The sequence below is a fragment of the Schistocerca cancellata genome, unplaced genomic scaffold (assembly GCF_023864275.1).
Source record: "Schistocerca cancellata isolate TAMUIC-IGC-003103 unplaced genomic scaffold, iqSchCanc2.1 HiC_scaffold_1144, whole genome shotgun sequence".
Lineage (NCBI taxonomy): Eukaryota > Metazoa > Arthropoda > Insecta > Orthoptera > Acrididae > Schistocerca > Schistocerca cancellata.
This window is the reverse complement of record NW_026047143.1, coordinates 3,806,718-3,823,739: the sequence shown is the minus strand read 5'-3', so window position 1 is coordinate 3,823,739 and position 17,022 is coordinate 3,806,718. Positions and strand designations below refer to the sequence as shown.

General features: G+C 51.6%; 10 non-coding genes across 10 annotated transcripts; all 10 read left to right on the top strand.

The window, feature by feature from the left end:
• Window positions 1-268: 268 nt before the first annotated feature.
• On the top strand, window positions 269-387 carry LOC126159669 (5S ribosomal RNA). The gene has a single exon (XR_007534518.1). It is a non-coding gene; the product is annotated as a 5S ribosomal RNA (ribosomal RNA).
• An 846-nt stretch (window positions 388-1,233) lies between these two features.
• On the top strand, window positions 1,234-1,352 carry LOC126159758 (5S ribosomal RNA). Its single transcript, XR_007534601.1, has one exon. It is a non-coding gene; the product is annotated as a 5S ribosomal RNA (ribosomal RNA).
• An 850-nt stretch (window positions 1,353-2,202) lies between these two features.
• LOC126159668 (5S ribosomal RNA) lies at window positions 2,203-2,321 on the top strand. The gene has a single exon (XR_007534517.1). It is a non-coding gene; the product is annotated as a 5S ribosomal RNA (ribosomal RNA).
• An 855-nt stretch (window positions 2,322-3,176) lies between these two features.
• On the top strand, window positions 3,177-3,295 carry LOC126159749 (5S ribosomal RNA). The gene has a single exon (XR_007534593.1). It is a non-coding gene; the product is annotated as a 5S ribosomal RNA (ribosomal RNA).
• Window positions 3,296-4,131: 836 nt separating this feature from the next.
• On the top strand, window positions 4,132-4,250 carry LOC126159759 (5S ribosomal RNA). Its single transcript, XR_007534602.1, has one exon. It is a non-coding gene; the product is annotated as a 5S ribosomal RNA (ribosomal RNA).
• Window positions 4,251-5,098: 848 nt separating this feature from the next.
• On the top strand, window positions 5,099-5,217 carry LOC126159757 (5S ribosomal RNA). The gene has a single exon (XR_007534600.1). It is a non-coding gene; the product is annotated as a 5S ribosomal RNA (ribosomal RNA).
• An 849-nt stretch (window positions 5,218-6,066) lies between these two features.
• LOC126159740 (5S ribosomal RNA) lies at window positions 6,067-6,185 on the top strand. Its single transcript, XR_007534584.1, has one exon. It is a non-coding gene; the product is annotated as a 5S ribosomal RNA (ribosomal RNA).
• An 853-nt stretch (window positions 6,186-7,038) lies between these two features.
• LOC126159748 (5S ribosomal RNA) lies at window positions 7,039-7,157 on the top strand. Its single transcript, XR_007534592.1, has one exon. It is a non-coding gene; the product is annotated as a 5S ribosomal RNA (ribosomal RNA).
• Window positions 7,158-8,002: 845 nt separating this feature from the next.
• Window positions 8,003-8,121, top strand: LOC126159667 (5S ribosomal RNA). Its single transcript, XR_007534516.1, has one exon. It is a non-coding gene; the product is annotated as a 5S ribosomal RNA (ribosomal RNA).
• An 853-nt stretch (window positions 8,122-8,974) lies between these two features.
• LOC126159747 (5S ribosomal RNA) lies at window positions 8,975-9,093 on the top strand. The gene has a single exon (XR_007534591.1). It is a non-coding gene; the product is annotated as a 5S ribosomal RNA (ribosomal RNA).
• Window positions 9,094-17,022: the final 7,929 nt, after the last annotated feature.

Here is a 17,022-nt window from a genome sequence, read left to right as displayed (position 1 = left end):
TGCGTCCTCCGCTAGTGTCGAAGGCTGCACGCGCCCAGCGAATGACAGGGGGTGCAACGAGCAGCAGTGCGTCTCACACACGCGGCGGTGCGCCCGCCAATTCGGCCGTCACTCTGCTGGGACGCCGGGCGTGCCTCCCCGCGCCGTCCTCGAGGAACTGGCGGTTGCGGAAGGAAGCGCTTTCGTCAAATGCGGCCGAAAACTAACATTTTGTGTGTTGGGAGAAAAGCCGAACGCGAATTCTGCCGTGCTCCTACATTAGACGAGCGCCAACGGCCATACCATGATGAATACACCGGTTCTCGTCCGATCACCGAAGTTAAGAATCATCGGGCCCGGCTAGTACTTGGATGGGTGACCACCTGGGAAACCCGGGTGCTGTTGGCTCCCTTCCTGTTTTTTTTTTTTTTTGTTATGTCGCCAGCCCAATTTTCAAACTACCTTTCTGTTGTGACAAAGATGCTTCCTTAAGCCTTTTAAACTACTGTAATGGTACGAAAATGCAGTAATTAACTCAGTTTGAGGGCGAATGTGCTAACCAAATTTGCCAAGAAGTCTTTGAAAACGACAAAATAGTACGAATCGGCAGGTGATTTCTGAAATACGTCACCGCCTATTGTTGTGTAGGAGTGTAGAGTTCCAAATTTGATTTGTAACCACGAATTTATTCCTTAGTCGTCTCGTCTCGTCTCGTCCCGCAGACGTTTGTCGTGCTTGCGCTGTCATATGGACCACGACCCGAGCGGCAGCGAGCGCCAGTCGAGCAAAGTCGGGACAAGTCGGGACGGGGACAGGGACAGGGATAGGAATGGTGCGAATGCACTGCAAACTACGCAGACACCTGGTGTGAGGCGAGGCGAGGCGAGGCGAGGCGGGGCGAGGAAGCCCACATCGCCACCAGTGGGCCCTCCAGCACGACACTGCCACACATCGCACAGGCCCTCCGCTGAACACCAGGGGCAAGATGCGTCCTCCGCTAGTGGCGAAAGCTGCACGCACCCAGCGAATGACAGGGGGTGCAACGAGCAGCAGTGCGTCTCACACACGCGGCGGTGCGCCCGCCAATTCGGCCGTCACTCTGCTGGGACGCCGGGCGCGCCTCCCCGCGCCGTCCTCGAGGAACTGGCGGTTGCGGAAGGAAGCGCTTTCGTCAAATGCGGCCGAAAACTAACATTTTGTGTGTTGGGAGAAAAGCCGAACGCGAATTCTGCCGAGCTCCTACATTAGATGAGCGCCAACGGCCATACCATGATGAATACACCGGTTGTCGTCCGATCACCGAAGTTAAGCATCATCGGCCCCGGCTAGTACTTGGATGGGTGACCGCCTGGGAAACCCGGGTGCTGTTGGCTCCCTTCCTGTTTTTTTTTTTTTTGTTATGTCGCCAGCCCAATTTTCAAACTACCTTTCTGTTGTGACAAAAATGCTTCCTTAGGCCTTTTAAACTACTGTAATGGTACGAAAATGCAGTAATTAACTCAGTTTGAGGGAGAATGTGCTAAACAAGTTTGCCAAGAAGACTTTGAAAACGACAAAATAGTACGAATCGGCAGTTGATTTCTGAAATACGTCACCGCCTATTGTTGTGTAGGAGTGTAGAGTTCCAAATTTGATTTGTAACCACGAATTGATTCCTTAGTCGTCTCGTCTCGTCTCGTCTCGTCCCGCAGACGTATGTCGTGCTTGCGCTGTCATATGGACCACGACCCGAGCGGCAGCGAGCGGCAGTCGAGCAAAGTCGGCACAAGTCGGGACGGGGACAGGGACAGGGATAGGAATGGTGCGAATGCACTGCAAACTACGCAGACACCTGGTGTGAGGCGAGGCGAGGCGAGGCGAGGCGAGGCGAGGAAGCCCACATCGCTACCAGTGGGCCCTCCAGCACGACACTGCCACACCCCGCACAGGCCCTCCGCTGAACACCAGGGACAAGATGCGTCCTCCGCTAGTGTCGAAGGCTGCACGCGCCCAGCGAATGACAGGGGGTGCAACGAGCAGCAGTGCGTCTCACACACGCGGCGGTGCGCCCGCCAATTCGGCCGTCACTCTGCTGGGACGCCGGGCGTGCCTCCCCGCGCCGTCCTCGAGGAACTGGCGGTTGCGGAAGGAAGCGCTTTCGTCAAATGCGGCCGAAAACTAACATTTTGTGTGTTGGGAGAAAAGCCGAACGCGAATTCTGCCGTGCTCCTACATTAGACGAGCGCCAACGGCCATACCATGATGAATACACCGGTTCTCGTCCGATCACCGAAGTTAAGAATCATCGGGCCCGGCTAGTACTTGGATGGGTGACCACCTGGGAAACCCGGGTGCTGTTGGCTCCCTTCCTGTTTTTTTTTTTTTTGTTATGTCGCCAGACCAATTTTCAAACTACCTTTCTGTTGTGACAAAGATGCTTCCTTAAGCCTTTTAAACTACTGTAATGGTACGAAAATGCAGTAATTAACTCAGTTTGAGGGCGAATGTGCTAACCAAGTTTGCCAAGAAGACTTTGAAAACGACAAAATAGTACGAATCGGCAGGTGATTTCTGAAATACGTCACCGCCTATTGTTGTGTAGGAGTGTAGAGTTCCAAATTTGATTTGTAACCACGAATTTATTCCTTAGTCGTCTCGTCTCGTCTCGTCCCGCAGACGTTTGTCGTGCTTGCGCTGTCATATGGACCACGACCCGAGCGGCAGCGAGCGCCAGTCGAGCAAAGTCGGGACAAGTCGGGACGGGGACAGGGACAGGGATAGGAATGGTGCGAATGCACTGCAAACTACGCAGACACCTGGTGTGAGGCGAGGCGAGGCGAGGCGAGGCGAGGCGAGGCGGGGCGAGGAAGCCCACATCGCCACCAGTGGGCCCTCCAGCACGACACTGCCACACATCGCACAGGCCCTCCGCTGAACACCAGAGACAAGATGCGTCCTCCGCTAGTGTCGAAAGCTGCACGCACCCAGCGAATGACAGGGGGTGCAACGAGCAGCAGTGCGTCTCACACACGTGGCGGTGCGCCCGCCAATTCGGCCGTCACTCTGCTGGGACGCCGGGCGCGCCTCCCCGCGCCGTCCTCGAGGAACTGGCGGTTGCGGAAGGAAGCGCTCTCGTCAAATGCGGCCGAAAACTAACATTTTGTGTGTTGGGGGAAAAGCCGAACGCGAATTCTGCCGAGCTCCAACATTAGATGAGCGCCAACGGCCATACCATGATGAATACACCGGTTGTCGTCCGATCACCGAAGTTAAGCATCATCGGGCCCGGCTAGTACTTGGATGGGTGACCGCCTGGGAAACCCGGGTGCTGTTGGCTCCCTTCCTTTTTTTTTTTGTTATGTCGCCAGCCCAATTTTCAAACTACCTTTCTGTTGTGACAAAGATGCTTCCTTAGGCCTTTTAAACTACTGTAATGGTACGAAAATGCAGTAATTAACTCAGTTTGAGGGAGAATGTGCTAAACAAGTTTGCCAAGAAGACTTTGAAAACGACAAAATAGTACGAATCGGCAGTTGATTTCTGAAATACGTCACCGCCTATTGTTGTGTAGGAGTGTAGAGTTCCAAATTTGATTTGTAACCACGAATTGATTCCTTAGTCGTCTCGTCTCGTCTCGTCTCGTCCCGCAGACGTTTGTCGTGCTTGCGCTGTCATATGGACTACGACCCGAGCGGCAGCGAGCGGCAGTCGAGCAAAGTCGGGACAAGTCGGGACGGGGACAGGGACAGGGATAGGAATGGTGCGAATGCACTGCAAACTTACGCAGACACCTAGTGTGAGGCGAGGCGAGGCGAGGCGAGGAAGCCCACATCGCTACCAGTGGGCCCTCCAGCACGACACTGCCACACCCCGCACAGGCCCTCCGCTGAACACCAGGGACAAGATGCGTCCTCCGCTAGTGTCGAAGGCTGCACGCGCCCAGCGAATGACAGGGGGTGCAACGAGCAGCAGTGCGTCTCACACACGCGGCGGTGCGCCCGCCAATTCGGCCGTCACTCTGCTGGGACGCCGGGCGTGCCTCCCCGCGCCGTCCTCGAGGAACTGGCGGTTGCGGAAGGAAGCGCTTTCGTCAAATGCGGCCGAAAACTAACATTTTGTGTGTTGGGAGAAAAGCCGAACGCGAATTCAGCCGTGCTCCTACATTAGACGAGCGCCAACGGCCATACCATGATGAATACACCGGTTCTCGTCCGATCACCGAAGTTAAGAATCATCGGGCCCGGCTAGTACTTGGATGGGTGACCACCTGGGAAACCCGGGTGCTCTTGGCTCCCTTCCTGTTTTTTTTTTTTTTTTTGTTATGTCGCCAGCCCAATTTTCAAACTACCTTTCTGTTGTGACAAAGATGCTTCCTTAAGCCTTTTAAACTACTGTAATGGTACGAAAATGCAGTAATTAACTCAGTTTGAGGGCGAATGTGCTAACCAAGTTTGCCAAGAAGACTTTGAAAACGACAAAATAGTACGAATCGGCAGGTGATTTCTGAAATACGTCACCGCCTATTGTTGTGTAGGAGTGTAGAGTTCCAAATTTGATTTGTAACCACGAATTTATTCCTTAGTCGTCTCGTCTCGTCTCGTCCCGCAGACGTTTGTCGTGCTTGCGCTGTCATATGGACCACGACCCGAGCGGCAGCGAGCGCCAGTCGAGCAAAGTCGGGACAAGTCGGGACGGGGACAGGGACAGGGATAGGAATGGTGCGAATGCACTGCAAACTACGCAGACACCTGGTGTGAGGCGAGGCGAGGCGTGGCGAGGCGGGGCGAGGAAGCCCACATCGCCACCAGTGGGCCCTCCAGCACGACACTGCCACACATCGCACAGGCCCTCCGCTGAACACCAGGGACAAGATGCGTCCTCCGCTAGTGGCGAAAGCTGCACGCACCCAGCGAATGACAGGGGGTGCAACGAGCAGCAGTGCGTCTCACACACGCGGCGGTGCGCCCGCCAATTCGGCCGTCACTCTGCTGGGACGCCGGGCGCGCCTCCCCGCGCCGTCCTCGAGGAACTGGCGGTTGCGGAAGGAAGCGCTTTCGTCAAATGCGGCCGAAAACTAACATTTTGTGTGTTGGGAGAAAAGCCGAACGCGAATTCTGCCGAGCTCCTACATTAGATGAGCGCCAACGGCCATACCATGATGAATACACCGGTTGTCGTCCGATCACCGAAGTTAAGCATCATCGGCCCCGGCTAGTACTTGGATGGGTGACCGCCTGGGAAACCCGGGTGCTGTTGGCTCCCTTCCTGTTTTTTTTTTTTTGTTATGTCGCCAGCCCAATTTTCAAACTACCTTTCTGTTGTGACAAAGATGCTTCCTTAGGCCTTTTAAACTACTGTAATGGTACGAAAATGCAGTAATTAACTCAGTTTGAGGGAGAATGTGCTAAACAAGTTTGCCAAGAAGACTTTGAAAACGACAAAATAGTACGAATCGGCAGTTGATTTCTGAAATACGTCACCGCCTATTGTTGTGTAGGAGTGTAGAGTTCCAAATTTGATTTGTAACCACGAATTGATTCCTTAGTCGTCTCGTCTCGTCTCGTCTCGTCCCGCAGACGTTTGTCGTGCTTGCGCTGTCATATGGACCACGACCCGAGCGGCAGCGAGCGGCAGTCGAGCAAAGTCGGGACAAGTCGGGACGGGGACAGGGACAGGGATAGGAATGGTGCGAATGCACTGCAAACTACGCAGACACCTGGTGTGAGGCGAGGCGAGGCGAGGCGAGGCGAGGCGAGGAAGCCCACATCGCTACCAGTGGGCCCTCCAGCACGACACTGCCACACCCCGCACAGGCCCTCCGCTGAACACCAGGGACAAGATGCGTCCTCCGCTAGTGTCGAAGGCTGCACGCGCCCAGCGAATGACAGGGGGTGCAACGAGCAGCAGTGCGTCTCACACACGCGGCGGTGCGCCCGCCAATTCGGCCGTCACTCTGCTGGGACGCCGGGCGTGCCTCCCCGCGCCGTCCTCGAGGAACTGGCGGTTGCGGAAGGAAGCGCTTTCGTCAAATGCGGCCGAAAACTAACATTTTGTGTGTTGGGAGAAAAGCCGAACGCGAATTCTGCCGTGCTCCTACATTAGACGAGCGCCAACGGCCATACCATGATGAATACACCGGTTCTCGTCCGATCGCCGAAGTTAAGAATCATCGGGCCCGGCTAGTACTTGGATGGGTGACCACCTGGGAAACCCGGGTGCTGTTGGCTCCCTTCCTGTTTTTTTTTTTTGTTATGTCGCCAGACCAATTTTCAAACTACCTTTCTGTTGTGACAAAGATGCTTCCTTAAGCCTTTTAAACTACTGTAATGGTACGAAAATGCAGTAATTAACTCAGTTTGAGGGCGAATGTGCTAACCAAGTTTGCCAAGAAGACTTTGAAAACGACAAAATAGTACGAATCGGCAGGTGATTTCTGAAATACGTCACCGCCTATTGTTGTGTAGGAGTGTAGAGTTCCAAATTTGATTTGTAACCACGAATTTATTCCTTAGTCGTCTCGTCTCGTCTCGTCCCGCAGACGTTTGTCGTGCTTGCGCTGTCATATGGACCACGACCCGAGCGGCAGCGAGCGCCAGTCGAGCAAAGTCGGGACAAGTCGGGACGGGGACAGGGACAGGGATAGGAATGGTGCGAATGCACTGCAAACTACGCAGACACCTGGTGTGAGGCGAGGCGAGGCGAGGCGAGGCGAGGCGAGGCGGGGCGAGGAAGCCCACATCGCCACCAGTGGGCCCTCCAGCACGACACTGCCACACATCGCACAGGCCCTCCGCTGAACACCAGAGACAAGATGCGTCCTCCGCTAGTGTCGAAAGCTGCACGCACCCAGCGAATGACAGGGGGTGCAACGAGCAGCAGTGCGTCTCACACACGTGGCGGTGCGCCCGCCAATTCGGCCGTCACTCTGCTGGGACGCCGGGCGCGCCTCCCCGCGCCGTCCTCGAGGAACTGGCGGTTGCGGAAGGAAGCGCTCTCGTCAAATGCGGCCGAAAACTAACATTTTGTGTGTTGGGGGAAAAGCCGAACGCGAATTCTGCCGAGCTCCAACATTAGATGAGCGCCAACGGCCATACCATGATGAATACACCGGTTGTCGTCCGATCACCGAAGTTAAGCATCATCGGGCCCGGCTAGTACTTGGATGGGTGACCGCCTGGGAAACCCGGGTGCTGTTGGCTCCCTTCCTTTTTTTTTTTGTTATGTCGCCAGCCCAATTTTCAAACTACCTTTCTGTTGTGACAAAGATGCTTCCTTAAGCCTTTTAAACTACTGTAATGGTACGAAAATGCAGTAATTAACTCAGTTTGAGGGAGAATGTGCTAAACAAGTTTGCCAAGAAGACTTTGAAAACGACAAAATAGTACGAATCGGCAGTTGATTTCTGAAATACGTCACCGCCTATTGTTGTGTAGGAGTGTAGAGTTCCAAATTTGATTTGTAACCACGAATTGATTCCTTAGTCGTCTCGTCTCGTCTCGTCTCGTCCCGCAGACGTTTGTCGTGCTTGCGCTGTCATATGGACCACGACCCGAGCGGCAGCGAGCGGCAGTCGAGCAAAGTCGGGACAAGTCGGGACGGGGACAGGGACAGGGATAGGAATGGTGCGAATGCACTGCAAACTACGCAGACACCTGGTGTGAGGCGAGGCGAGGCGAGGCGAGGCGAGGCGAGGAAGCCCACATCGCTACCAGTGGGCCCTCCAGCACGACACTGCCACACCCCGCACAGGCCCTCCGCTGAACACCAGGGACAAGATGCGTCCTCCGCTAGTGTCGAAGGCTGCACGCGCCCAGCGAATGACAGGGGGTGCAACGAGCAGCAGTGCGTCTCACACACGCGGCGGTGCGCCCGCCAATTCGGCCGTCACTCTGCTGGGACGCCGGGCGTGCCTCCCCGCGCCGTCCTCGAGGAACTGGCGGTTGCGGAAGGAAGCGCTTTCGTCAAATGCGGCCGAAAACTAACATTTTGTGTGTTGGGAGAAAAGCCGAACGCGAATTCTGCCGTGCTCCTACATTAGACGAGCGCCAACGGCCATACCATGATGAATACACCGGTTCTCGTCCGATCACCGAAGTTAAGAATCATCGGGCCCGGCTAGTACTTGGATGGGTGACCACCTGGGAAACCCGGGTGCTGTTGGCTCCCTTCCTGTTTTTTTTTTTTGTTATGTCGCCAGACCAATTTTCAAACTACCTTTCTGTTGTGACAAAGATGCTTCCTTAAGCCTTTTAAACTACTGTAATGGTACGAAAATGCAGTAATTAACTCAGTTTGAGGGCGAATGTGCTAACCAAGTTTGCCAAGAAGACTTTGAAAACGACAAAATAGTACGAATCGGCAGGTGATTTCTGAAATACGTCACCGCCTATTGTTGTGTAGGAGTGTAGAGTTCCAAATTTGATTTGTAACCACGAATTTATTCCTTAGTCGTCTCGTCTCGTCTCGTCCCGCAGACGTTTGTCGTGCTTGCGCTGTCATATGGACCACGACCCGAGCGGCAGCGAGCGCCAGTCGAGCAAAGTCGGGACAAGTCGGGACGGGGACAGGGACAGGGATAGGAATGGTGCGAATGCACTGCAAACTACGCAGACACCTGGTGTGAGGCGAGGCGAGGCGAGGCGAGGCGAGGCGAGGCGGGGCGAGGAAGCCCACATCGCCACCAGTGGGCCCTCCAGCACGACACTGCCACACATCGCACAGGCCCTCCGCTGAACACCAGAGACAAGATGCGTCCTCCGCTAGTGTCGAAAGCTGCACGCACCCAGCGAATGACAGGGGGTGCAACGAGCAGCAGTGCGTCTCACACACGTGGCGGTGCGCCCGCCAATTCGGCCGTCACTCTGCTGGGACGCCGGGCGCGCCTCCCCGCGCCGTCCTCGAGGAACTGGCGGTTGCGGAAGGAAGCGCTCTCGTCAAATGCGGCCGAAAACTAACATTTTGTGTGTTGGGGGAAAAGCCGAACGCGAATTCTGCCGAGCTCCAACATTAGATGAGCGCCAACGGCCATACCATGATGAATACACCGGTTGTCGTCCGATCACCGAAGTTAAGCATCATCGGGCCCGGCTAGTACTTGGATGGGTGACCGCCTGGGAAACCCGGGTGCTGTTGGCTCCCTTCCTTTTTTTTTTTGTTATGTCGCCAGCCCAATTTTCAAACTACCTTTCTGTTGTGACAAAGATGCTTCCTTAGGCCTTTTAAACTACTGTAATGGTACGAAAATGCAGTAATTAACTCAGTTTGAGGGAGAATGTGCTAAACAAGTTTGCCAAGAAGACTTTGAAAACGACAAAATAGTACGAATCGGCAGTTGATTTCTGAAATACGTCACCGCCTATTGTTGTGTAGGAGTGTAGAGTTCCAAATTTGATTTGTAACCACGAATTGATTCCTTAGTCGTCTCGTCTCGTCTCGTCTCGTCCCGCAGACGTTTGTCGTGCTTGCGCTGTCATATGGACCACGACCCGAGCGGCAGCGAGCGGCAGTCGAGCAAAGTCGGGACAAGTCGGGACGGGGACAGGGACAGGGATAGGAATGGTGCGAATGCACTGCAAACTACGCAGACACCTGGTGTGAGGCGAGGCGAGGCGAGGCGAGGCGAGGCGAGGAAGCCCACATCGCTACCAGTGGGCCCTCCAGCACGACACTGCCACACCCCGCACAGGCCCTCCGCTGAACGTTACAATTCACTATCAGTTTTTCGTCCCATTCGATAATCTAGACTCACAGCAGAACGGCCATAAGGTGCCCGAGGCAGCTATAGACCCATGAAGTCAAGTCGGCTGGAGGACGATGTATTGAATCGGGACGCAATATGTGTGGTCCATCGTAATTAGGTGGCTCTGAATGTTACAATTCACTATCAGTTTTTCGTCCGATTCGAAAATCTTTGACTCACAGCAGAACGGCCATAAGGTGCCCGAGGCAGCAATAGACCCATGGAGACAAGTCTGCTGGAGGACGATGTATTGAATCGGGACGCAATTTGAGTGATTCATCGTCATTAGGTGGCCCTGAACGTTACAATTCACTATCAATTTTTCGTCCGATTCGAAAATCTTTGACTCACAGCAGATCGTCCATAAGTTGCCCGAGTCAGCAATAGACCCATGGAGACAAGTCTGCTGGAGGAGGATGTATTGAATCGGGACGCAATTTGAGTGATCCATCGTCATTAGGTGGCCCTGAATGTTACAATTCACTATCAGTTTTTCGTCAGATTCGAAAAGCTTTGACTCACAGCAGAACGGCCGTAAGGTGCCCGAGGCAGCAATAGACCCATGGAGACAAGTCTGCTGGAGGACGATGTATTGAATCGGGACGCAATTTGAGTGATCCATCGTCATTAGGTGGCCCTGAACGTTACAATTCACTGTCAGTTTTTCGTCCGATTCGAAAATCTTTGACTCACAGCAGAACGGCCCTAAGGTGCCCGAGGCAGCAATAGACCCATGGAGACAAGTCGGCTGGAGGACGATGTATTGAATCGGGACGCAATTTGAGTGATCCATCGTCATTAGGTGGCCCCGAATGTTACAATTGACTATCAGTCTTTCGTCAGATTCGAAAATCTTTGACTCACAGCAGAACGGCCATAAAGTGCCCGAGGCAGAAATAGACCCATGGAGACAAGTCTGCTGGAGGACGATGTATTGAATCGGGACGCAATTTGAGTGATCCATCGTCATTAGGTGGCCCTGAACGTTACAATTCACTATCAGTTTTTCGTCCGATTCGGAAATCTTTGACTCACAGCAGAACGGCCATAAGGTGCCCGAGGCAACAATAGACCCATGGAGACAAGTCTGCTGGAGGACGATGTATTGAATCGGGACGCAATTTGAGTGATCCATCGTCATTAGGTGGCCCTGAACTATCAGTTTTTCGTCCGATTCGAAAATCTTTGACTCACAGCAGAACGGCCATAAGGTGCCCGAGGCAGCAATAGACGCATGAAGACAAGTCTGCTGGAGGACGATGTATTGAATCGGGACGCAATTTGAGTGTTCCATCGTCATTAGGAGGCCCTGAACGTTACAATTCACTATCAGTTTTTCGTCCGATTCGAAAATCTTTGACTCACAGCAGAACGGCCATAAGGTGCCAGAGGCAGCAATAGACCCATGGAGACAAGTCTGCTGGAGGACGATGTATTGAATCGGGACGCAATTTGAGTGATCCATCGTCATTAGGTGGCCCTGAAAGTTACAATTCACTATGAGTTTTTCGTCAGATTCGAAAATTTTTGACTCACAGCAGAACGGCCATAAGGTGCCCGAGGCAGCAATAGACCCATGGAGACAAGTCTGCTGGAGGACGATGTATTGAATCGGGACGCAATTTGAGTGATCCATCGTTATTAGGTGGCCCTGAACGTTACAATTAACTATCAGTTTTTCGTCAGATTCGAAAACCTTTGACTCACAGCAGAATGGCCATAAGGTGCCCGAGGCAGCAATAGACCCATGGAGACAAGTCTGCTGGAGGACGATGTATTGAATCGGGACGCAATTTGAGTGTTCCATCGTCATTAGGTGGCCCTGAACGTTACAATTCACTATCAGTTTTTCGTCCGATTCAAAAATCTTTGACACACAGCAGAACGGCCCTAAGGTGCCCGAGGCAGCAATGGACCCATGGAGACAAGTCGGCTGGAGGACGATGTATTGTATCGGGACGCAATTTGAGTGATCCATCGTCATTAGGTGGCGCTGAATGTTACAATTCACTATCAGTTTTTCGTCAGATTCGAAAATCTTTGACTGACAGCAGAACGGCCATAAGGTGCCCGAGGCAGCAATAGACCCATGGAGACAAGTCTGCTGGAGGACGATGTATTGAATCGGGACGCAATTTGAGTGATCCATCGTCATTTGGTGGCCCTGAACGTTACAATTCACTATCAGTTTTTCGTCCGATTCGAAAATTTTTGACTCACAGCGGATCTGCCATAAGGTGCACGAGGCTGCAATAGACCCATGGAGGCAAGTCTGCTGGAGGACGACGTATTGAATCGGGTCGCAATTTGAGTGATCCATCGTCATTAGGTGGCCCTGAACGTTACAATTCACTATCAGTTTTTCGTCGAATTCGAAAATCTTTGACTCACAGCAGAACGGCCATAAGGTGCACGAGGCAGCAATAGACCCATGGAGACAAGTCTGCTGGAGGACGATGTATTGAATCGGGTCGCAATTTGAGTGATCCATCGTCATTAGGTGGCCCTGAAAGTTACAATTCACTATCAGTTTTTCGTCCGATTCGAAAATCTTTGACTCACAGCAGAACGGCCATAAGGTGCCCTAGGCAGCAATAGACCCATGGAGACAAGTCGGCTGGAGGACGATGTATTGAATCGGGACGCAATTTGAGTGATCCATCGTCATTAGGTGGCCCTGAATGTTACAATTGACTATCAGTTTTTCGTCCGATTCGAAAAGCTTTGACTCACAGCAGAACGGCCATAAAGTGCCCGAGGCAGAAATAAACCCATGGAGACAAGTCTGCTGGAGGACGATGTATTGAATCGGGACGCAATTTGAGTGATCCATCGTCATTAGGTGGCCCTGAACGGTACAATTCACTATCAGTTTTTCGTCCGGTTCGAAAATCTTTGACTCACAGCAGGACGGCCATAAGGTGCCCGAGGCAACAATAGACCCATGGAGACAAGTCTGCTGGAGGACGATGTATTGAATCGGGACGCAATTTGAGTGATCCATCGTCATTAGGTGGCCCTGAACTATCAGTTTTTCGTCCGATTCGAAAATCTTTGACTCACAGCAGAACGGCCATAAGGTGCCCGAGGCAGCAATAGACCCATGAAGACAAGTCTGCTGGAGGACGATGTATTGAATCGGGACGCAATTTGAGTGTTCCATCGTCATTAGGAGGCCCTGAACGTTACAATTCACTATCAGTTTTTCGTCCGATTCGAAAATCTTTGACTCACAGCAGAACGGCCATAAGGTGCCCGAGGCAGCAATAGACCCATGGAGACAAGTCTGCTGGAGGACGATGTATTGAATCGGGACGCAATTTGAGTGGTCCATCGTCATTAGGTGGCCCTGAAAGTTACAATTCACTATCAGTTTTTCGTCAGATTCGAAAATTTTTGACTCACAGCAGAACGGCCATAAGGTGCCCGAGGCAGCAATAGACCCATGGAGACAAGTCTGCTGGAGGACGATGTATTGAATCGGGACGCAATTTGAGTGATCCATCGTCATTAGGTGGTCCTGAATGATACAATTCACTATCAGTTTTTCGTCCGATTCGAAAATCTTTGACTCACAGCAGAACGGCCCTAAGGTGCCCGAGGCAGCAATAGACCCATGGAGACAAGTCGGCTGGAGGACGATGTATTGAATCGGGACGCAATTTGAGTGTTCCATCGTCATTAGGTGGCCCTGAACGTTACAATTCACTATCAGTTTTTCGTCCGATTCGAAAATCTTTGACTCACAGCAGAACGGCCCTAAGGTGCCCGAGGCAGCAATGGACCCGTGGAGACAAGTCGGCTGGAGGACGATGTATTGTATCGGGACGCAATTTGAGTGATCCATCGTCATTAGGTGGCCCTGAATGTTACAATTCACTATCAGTTTTTCGTCAGATTCGAAAATCTTTGACTGACAGCAGAACGGCCATAAGGTGCCCGAGGCAGCAATAGACCCATGGAGACAAGTCTGCTGGTGGACGATGTATTGAATCGGGACGCAATTTGTGTGATCCATCGTCATTAGGTGGCCCTGAACGTTACAATTCACTATCAGTTTTTCGTCCGATTCGAAAATCTTTGACTCACAGCAGAACGGCCATAAGGTGCACGAGGCTGCAATAGACCCATGGAGACAAGTCTGCTGGAGGACGATGTATTGAATCGGGTCGCAATTTGAGTGATCCATCGTCATTAGGTGGCCCTGAACGTTACAATTCACTATCAGTTTTTCGTCGGATTCGAAAATCTTTGACTCACAGCAGAACGGGCATAAGGTGCACGAGTCAGCAATAGACCCATGGAGACAAGTCTGCTGGAGGACGATGTATTGAATCGGGTCGCAATTTGAGTGATCCATCGTCATTAGGTGGCCCTGAACGTTACAATTCACTATCAGTTTTTCGTCCGATTCGAAAATCTTTGACTCACAGCAGAACGGCCATAAGGTGCCCTAGGCAGCAATAGACCCATGGAGACAAGTCGGCTGGAGGACGATGTATTGAATGGGGACGCAATTTGAGTGATCCATCGTCATTACGTGGCCCTGAATGTTACAATTCACTATCAGTTTTTCGTCACATTCGAAAATCTTTGACTCATAGCAGAACGGCCATAAGGTGCCCGAGGCAGCAATAGACCCATGGAGACAAGTCTGCTGGAGGACGATGTATTGAATCGGGACGCAATTTGAGTGATCCATCGTCATTAGGTGGCCCTGAACGTTACAATTCACTATCAGTTTTTCGTCCGATTCGAAAATCTTTGACTCACAGCAGAACGGCCATAAGGTGCCCTAGGCAGCAATAGACCCATGGAGACAAGTCTGCTGGAGGACGATGTATTGAATCGGGACGCAATTTGAGTGATCCATCGTCATTAGGTGGCCCTGAACGTTAAAATTCACTATCAGTTTTTCGTCCGATTCGAAAATCTTTGACTCACAGCAGAACGGCCATAAGGTGCCCGAGGCAGCAATAGACCCATGGAGACAAGTCTGCTGGAGGACGATGTATTGAATCGGGACGCAATTTGAGTGTTCCATCGTCATTAGGAGGCCCTGAATGTTACAATTCACTATCAGTTTTTCGTCCCATTCGATAATTTAGACTCACAGCATAACGGCCATGGAGACAAGTCGGCTGGAGGACGATGTATTGAATCGGGACGCAATTTGAGTGTTCCATCGTCATTAGGTGGCCCTGAATGTTACAATTCACTATCAGTTTTTCGTCAGATTCGAAAATCTTTGACTCAGATCAGAACGGCCATAAGGTGCCCGAGGCCGCAATAGACCCATGGAGACAAGTCTGCGGGCAGACGATGTATATAATCGGGACGCAATTTGAGTGTTCCATCGTCATTAGGAGGCCCTGCATGTTACAATTCACTATCAGTTTTTCGTCAGATTCGAAAATTTTTTACTCACAGCAGAACGGCCATAAGGTGCCCGAGGCAGCAATAGACCCATGGAGACAAGTCTGCTGGAGGACGATGTAATGAATCGGGACGCAATTTGAGTGATCCATCGTCATTAGGTGGCCCTGAACGTTACAATTCACTATCAGTTTTTCGTCCGATTCGAAAATCTTTGACTCACAGCAGAACGGCCATAAGGTGCCCGAGGCAGCAATAGTCCCATGGAGACAAGTCTGCTGGCGGACGATGTATTGAATCGGGACGCCATTTGAGTGTTCCATCGTCATTAGGAGGCCCTGAACGTTACAATTCACTATCAGTTTTTCGTCCGATTCGAAAATCTTTGACTCACAGCAGAACGGCCATAAGGTGCCCGAGGCAGCATTAGACCCATGGAGACAAGTTGGCTGGAGGACGATGTATTGAATCGGGACGCAATTTGAGTGATCCATCGTCATGAGGTGGCCCTGAGCGTTACAATTCACTATCAGTTTTTCGTCCCATTCGATAATCTAGACTCACAGCAGAAATGCCATAAGGTGCCCGAGGCAGCAATAGACCCATGGAGACAAGTCGGCTGGAGGTCGATGTATTGAATCGTGACGCAATTTGAGTGATCCATCGTCATTAGGTGGCCCTGAAAGTTACAATTCACTATCAGTTTTTCGTCAGATTAGAAAATCTTTGACTCACAGCATAACGGCCATAAGGTGCCCGAGGCAGCAATAGACTCATGAAGACAAGTCTGCTGGAGGACGATGTATTGAATCGGGACGCAATTTGAGTGATCTATCGTCATTAGGTGGCCCTGAACTTTACAATTCTCTATCAGCTTTTCGTCCCTTTCGATAATCTAGACTCACAGCAGAACGGCTATAAGGTGCCCGGGCAGCAATAGACCCATGGAGACAAGTCGGCTGGAGGTCGATGTATTGAATCGTGACGCAATTTGAGTGATCCATCGTCATTTGGTGGCCCTGAAAGTTACAATTCACTATCAGTTTTTCGTCAGATTAAAAAATCTTTGACTCACAGCATAACGGCCATAAGGTGCCCGAGGCAGCAATAGACCCATGGAGACAGGTCTGCTGGAGTACAATGTATTGAATCGGGACCCAATTTGAGTGATCCATCGTCATTTGGTGGCCCTGAACGTTACAATTCATTACCAGTTTTTCGTCCGATTCGAAAATCTTTGACTCACAGCAGAACGGCCATAAGGTGCCCGAGGCAGCAATAGACCCATGGAGACAAATCTGCTGGAGGACGATGTATTGAATCGGGACGCAATTTGAGTGTTCCATCGTCATTACGAGGCCCTGAACGTTACAATTCACTATCAGTTTTTCGTCCGATTCGAAAATCTTTGACTTACAGCAGAACGGTCATAAGGTGCCCGAGGCAGCAATAGACCCATGGAGACAAGTTGGCTGGAGGACGATGTATTGAATCGGGACGCAATTTGAGTGATCGATCGTCATTAGGTGGCCCTGAACGTTACAATTCACTATCAGTTTTTCGTCCCATTCGATAAACTAGACTCACAGCAGAACGGCCATAAGATGCCCGAGGCAGCAATAGACCCATGGAGTCAAGTCGGCTGGAGGACGATGTATTGAATCGGGACGCAATTTGTGTGGTCCATCGTCATTAGGTGGCCCTGAATGTTACAATTCGCTATCAGTTTTTCGTCCGATTCTAAAATCTTTGACTCACAGCAGAACGGCCATAAGGTGCCCGAGGCAGCAATAGACCCATGGAGACAAGTCTGCAGGAGGACGATGTATTGAATCGGGACGCAATTTGAGTGATCCATCGTCATTAGGTTGCCCTGAACGTTACAATTCACTATCAGTTTTTCGTCCGATTCGAAAATCTTTGACTCACAGCAGAACGGCCGTAAGGTG